The sequence below is a fragment of the Schistocerca americana genome, chromosome 1 (genome assembly GCF_021461395.2).
Source record: "Schistocerca americana isolate TAMUIC-IGC-003095 chromosome 1, iqSchAmer2.1, whole genome shotgun sequence".
NCBI lineage: Eukaryota > Metazoa > Arthropoda > Insecta > Orthoptera > Acrididae > Schistocerca > Schistocerca americana.
The window spans coordinates 1131811240-1131816561 of NC_060119.1; the positions used below are offsets into that span (position 1 = coordinate 1131811240).

Sequence of the window (5322 nt, forward strand, 5' to 3'; positions counted from 1 at the left end):
ATGATGAATGACCTTCGCAAAGATGGTGACGAGGCTTCATCCATGAGTAGTTGCACTGCCTAGGCTTTACTGACTACCTGAAGTCCACAGGGAGAGAATGCCCCTCTGCCCAATTTTTAGCAACATTAGTGCACCAAAATATGAATTACAGGGAGTATACGACCCGGGACAACCAGGAGATCCGGGAAAAATCCGGGAATTTTTTCAACCGGGAAATACCCGGGAATTGTTTAGAATTCCGGGAATTTTTCATTGTTTTAGTTTTCAGTTAAATTTTGGTGATTTTGACCAGTAAGAACCAATACTCTAACAAAGGAAGTTACTGTGTCCTGCTACTGCAGAATAATACCACAGCAACAAAACATGAACGAGAGAAAAAAAACGAAAAATAAAACTTAAGTTGCGAAGGAAATGCGCCATATACAACAACAAAACAGTGCTCATACAAGCGTCTGCCAACAGCAAAGTGTGTCAAAGGCTTTAGGAAGACTGCAATGCTTCATAACATGCGCAGTTGAGTCGCATATGAGTAGTATCTTCTCCCGCTTTTGGTTACAGAAGCGTGGCTGGGCGCCACTACTTAATATTGCCCCTGTTCGGAAATATCGTAGATCGGGGCTGATGCACAGAGCAGTCAGAGTTGTGGTGGGGAGGTGGGTCGTCTCCACGTGACCTGTGTTTACGTTCAGTGATTTTGTTGTTTCCTCTTCGTCTATTGCTCTCACGTTAAATGAGAACAAAACGGATTTTTGTGTATTTTGTTAAAATACGTTCGGATAGTTACGGATGGCCAAAAGATGTTATTAGTTTCAGTTATTATTTCCACCTTTCTGACAGTCAAGCATTAATCGCCTTGCGGAACAATGAAGTTATTTTTGCCGGTTTGCTAAAGAGATTTGGCTTTCATTAATCTTTTCTGCCGAGGAAGTCAATTTATTTGGATCGAAGTATTTAATTTCACACAATTGGCTAGTTTCAACTGTTCGCTGCATTTCAAGTGCACGTATGGCATTATGCCATATATAATAAAGAACCAAACATGAGATAATACAGTACTGGTACGCCAAGAAAATTTACATACGAGTGTGCATTTTAAGCCGAATTATGCATTTTAGTATGGTTCACGAAATTCCGACGCTTTTTAAGTATCCTCTGATGTCTTGTTTCTTTTATGACATAATGTAAGATCTTTTAATGTTTCATACCTATGAACATATATATGGGCTTCCTGCGTCATCGTAGGTGCGCAGGCACGGTTACGCCTGCTATCTGGCGCTTTCCTGCAACTGCTGAAACGAACCTGTTTCTAACAAGTCGCGGGAAAGTATTGCGAATGGTGGTTTGAAAAACGTTACATTCAAAGCAAATTTCCTTTTGCGCAAAATGAACTATGTGCGAGAATGTACGATGAATTTCTTAAATCACAAAGCGTTTGACTCTGATTTAAAAATCAACTCTTTGAGGACGACCATTTAGAAGAATTTCGAGCCCAGAAGATGAGACATTTGCGTCGTTATTAAAAATTTTACTGGCACATTTTGTGTGTATCTTGAGTGCAACAGGCGCAAAAAAGATCAACATTACATCTGGAAGCTTAACTTTTCATGCAGCTTATTAATCTTCGAGACCAATATTATCTGTGAATGCTACGTATATTAATTTAAACCATTAACTTTTCTTATTTGTGTGTTCGTGCTACTTAAGAGTGATCTTGCTATTGGCTGACTATATCACGTGTCCTATGCTGTCATCAGCTGGCGAGATCACGTGACATGAGCTATGACTGGCTTACAAAACGTCCCCCCCCCCCCCCCAGTCACGTTTTCTAGAGTGCTGGGAACTACGTCGGTATATAAAACCACAAACGTTCAAAGGATTGATGAATTTTGCAGTGCCGAGGAAGAGTATACTGTCGCTTAACACGGAAAAAGTGTATTTTCACCAGGGAGAAAGTGTATTTTTAACCAGGAAATCCGGGAATTTTTTTTCCTTGTCCACGTGTACACCCTGGAATTAGTGAAACACCGGACTGTGCTGAACACATTAAACTTTTTTTGGTGTAACAACATGTCAATTAATATCAACAAGTACACATCCAAAAATGTTGGTGTCTTTGTAGCTCAAAAATGAATTTTTTTAATAATGTGTATTGCTCTGATAAAGCCAACTGCCTTGCCGCAGTGGTAACACCGGTTCCCGTCAGATCACCGAAGTTAAGTGCCGTCGGGCTGGGCTAGCACTTGGATGGGTGAACATCTGGTCTGCCGAGTGCAGTTGGCAAGTGCGGTGCACTCAGCCCTTATGAGACAAACTGAGGAGGGAGCTACTTGATTGAGAAGTAGCGGCTCTAGTCTCGGAAACTGACATATGACCATGAGAGTGGTGTGCTAACCATATGCCCCTCCATATCTGCATCCAGTGATGCCTGTGGGTTGAGGATGACACAGTAGCTGGTCGGTACCATTGGGCCTTCATAGCCTCTTCGGGAGGCGTTTAGTTTAGTTTTATTGCTTTGATAAAAGAACATGATAAAAGCGTTATTCACAAAACTGTAAATGGCTGCACCTTTCCAAAGAAATTATATTTTGTGAAAGTCGTATTTCAGACTACCAGCCACACAGTTAGGGAACCTCACTGGGCACTTTCTTTGGATGACCTGTACCTGCTTAATGGTGTATGCAGTAGCAAGAAGAGAAGAGGACAGATGGCAGTGAGATGTTAATGAGTGTGGAAATGTTGTTGATGGTGGCAGATGTAAATTTCATTTTGCAATTCATTGCTAAAGTGTTGTGGCTTTTATTTCCATATTTATGAGTCACCTCTGAAATTATTTGGTCACGGATACAAGAATCTCCATACTTAGTTCTGAGGTTTCTCGAGTCAAGACTGCAATTCAGACAATGACTCTGGAAGGCTTCACAGTGGACCTCTTTAATTTTTTAAGATTAATTGCCTCTACTTATTTCGAAGGCACAGCTACAAGAAGGCAAAACTTTTATATTGTTTGATAGAAGTAGATTTGTTAAAGGAGTGACAGTCATCTAAGTGCAACTGTTGAACAGAATATAAGTTGAACAACATGGATTCAGTGTTCTCAATATTTCAAAAATTCATTTAACCAACAGTCAAATCACAATCCTAGTTCCCATGGCATATATTTTAATGACTTACGTTAACATTACAATGTCAAAAATTGTATTTGCATAATACGATAATGTCTCAGATACCAATGTATTACAGAAGTTCTATTATGATCATTTAAACAGAACTGAAAGTAAAACTAAAGTGTTAGTCATCTTTCATTTAATTTGCTGACATTAATATTGCTTTGAAATCTCAGGTTCTGATTAATAATGTTTAGTAATTGATCAAGTGAAAATTTCAAATATGGCAGCTTAAGTGTTGCACCAGAGACAATACTGCTTGCTTCTATCAATATTTTAAAGTACAGATTACATTGATAAAGTTAAACAATGCTTCATAGTAAATTTCAGAAGCGATAAACTAACTTAGATGCTTCAGAGCTTTGCAACTGTAAATTCATTGTAACAGTACTTATTTCAGAGGGATGGTCATGAGGTGATTTAAGAGCAACTCTCATCCTCTCTCTCCACAGAATGACTATTTGACTGGTGCATATGAGTTAAAAGCAACTCTCATCCTGTTTCTGCATAGAACAACTGTTAGACTGGTGGATATAATCACATAATCAGAAACAATAATCAAGGGAAGCAATGGTAAATGCAGTGAAGTGTATTTATGTCAGAGTGTTGTATATACAATTGGACCCCTATATCCACGAACAACTTTGGCATTTAATAGTAGATAGCCTTTTTCACTATAGTTCAGTTTAGGGCAGACACAGTTTAAAACTGATTAAAATTGCTACTAATATTGTATTTTCAAAGAGTAATAACATCGCCAAACATATCTCAACTGATGTTGTGAGAGCAATAGTTACAATGCATTTTTCAGTCAAGGTTGCAAGCTAGGGTCATGCATATGGCAGATGGAGCAGTGTGTTTCAAGCACATCGGTTTAAGATACAGAACTGTGTCTTGCATAGCTCAGTATAAATATTTTGGTTACACTTGGCATGTCTAAATGATCTTAACTGATGAGAAAAAGAGTACATAAATTGCAAGTTCAAAACAGAATAATATTTTACAAACTGTTATCATGAGGGTTTGGATATAAACAATGCTCATCCCCTTTGTGGACAAATGCCAGCACCACATACAGTTTTCTGCACATTTCATCAAGCAGTTCCAGAACTTCTGACGGGGTGAAGAAGACATTATAGTGAGATTCAACGTGGTATCTTCATTTACAAAAGCAGTTCTAAGAGACTCTCTTAGTGTCATAGGAGATAAGTTTGGATCAGCGCTAATGAAACTATTTGAATTTGCACTTACATCAACCTAATCTCTGTTCAACGGAATTTGCTATGAACAAACAGATGGAGTAGTGACTGGCTGTCTGTTATCACCAGTGGTGGCCAAGAGGTTTATTGAGACATTTGAAGAGGAAGCTATGGGGTCAGCAGTCTACAAGCCCTTGCGATGTTTTCAGTATGTAGATGATACATTCATAATCAGTTCACATGGACAACATCACCTACAAGACTTCCTGCAATACATGAATTCACTGCAACAGAACATCAAATTGTATCCACTCAAATGACATCACCTACATGACTCCTCGCAACACCTGAATTCACTGCACTAGAACATCAAATTTGTGGTGGAGATAGGTGAAAATAATCAACTTCCATTTCTGGATGTGCTCATCAAACAAAGGGCAGATGGTACACTAGGATGCAACCTCTGTGGTAAACTGAAACATACAAATTTGTTCTTGTATGCCACCATCTGTCTAGCCCCTTCACAACAAGAAGCTGTCCTAAGCAAACTAGTGCACAGTGCAGGCAAACTCTTGGACTGTGACAGTCTAATGGCTAAATTGCAGCACCTTCAGGTCACGTTCTGTATGAACTGTTTTAGTAACCAACAGATACAACATGCCTTATGACCAAAAGAGCTGAGACCACCGTCTGCTGAGGATGAAGAGCAATGTGTTGTGACGTCAGTTATCATGTATGTTGGGAACACATCAACAAAAGTCTGAAGAATACTCCAGAAACACAACATTGAAAGTGTGTTCCACACACTAGCCAAGACAAAAGTCTTTTGGGACCAATCAAGGATGAACTATGATGCTCGAACCTGGGAGTCTACCACACTTCATGCTAGTTCGGGAAAAACGCTATAGGCCAGACAGTCCAAATGGTACCCATTTATCCTTTAAGTGGACAGGTGGCTG

The 5322-nt window shown here is 39.3% G+C and overlaps 1 pseudogene; it reads left to right on the forward strand.

The window, feature by feature from the left end:
- Positions 1 to 2162: 2162 nt before the first annotated feature.
- LOC124561789 lies at positions 2163 to 2280 on the forward strand (annotated as a pseudogene).
- Positions 2281 to 5322: the final 3042 nt, after the last annotated feature.